A 253-nucleotide genomic window follows, 5' to 3' on the forward strand; every position below is an offset into this window, starting at 1 on the left:
CTTATTGCTATAAATCTGTTTATATCAATCTGATTATCTGTCTACCTGTCTTCATGTTTGCCTGAACGGTAAACAGAGTACAAAAAAAAGAAGAACAAAAAGAAAACAAGACGGTAGAGACTATACAGAAGAGATGAAGCCAAGATGAGTGTGATAGCAATCCATTTACTCTCTCGAGATTACACAACACTGAGTAAGGAGAAGGGGGCCTAATATTAACAAAGGCTGAAGAGGATGTTGCTGAAAATAAAGT

General features: G+C 36.4%; 1 protein-coding gene across 1 annotated transcript in view; it reads left to right on the forward strand.

The window, feature by feature from the left end:
• LOC119585330 (roundabout homolog 1-like) overlaps positions 1–253 on the forward strand; it is a 189,296-nt gene that overhangs the window by 109,309 nt on the left and 79,734 nt on the right. The gene's annotated exons all lie outside the window — the stretch shown is intronic.

Source organism: Penaeus monodon, chromosome 19 (assembly GCF_015228065.2).
Source record: "Penaeus monodon isolate SGIC_2016 chromosome 19, NSTDA_Pmon_1, whole genome shotgun sequence".
Classification (NCBI taxonomy): Eukaryota; Metazoa; Arthropoda; class Malacostraca; order Decapoda; family Penaeidae; genus Penaeus; species Penaeus monodon.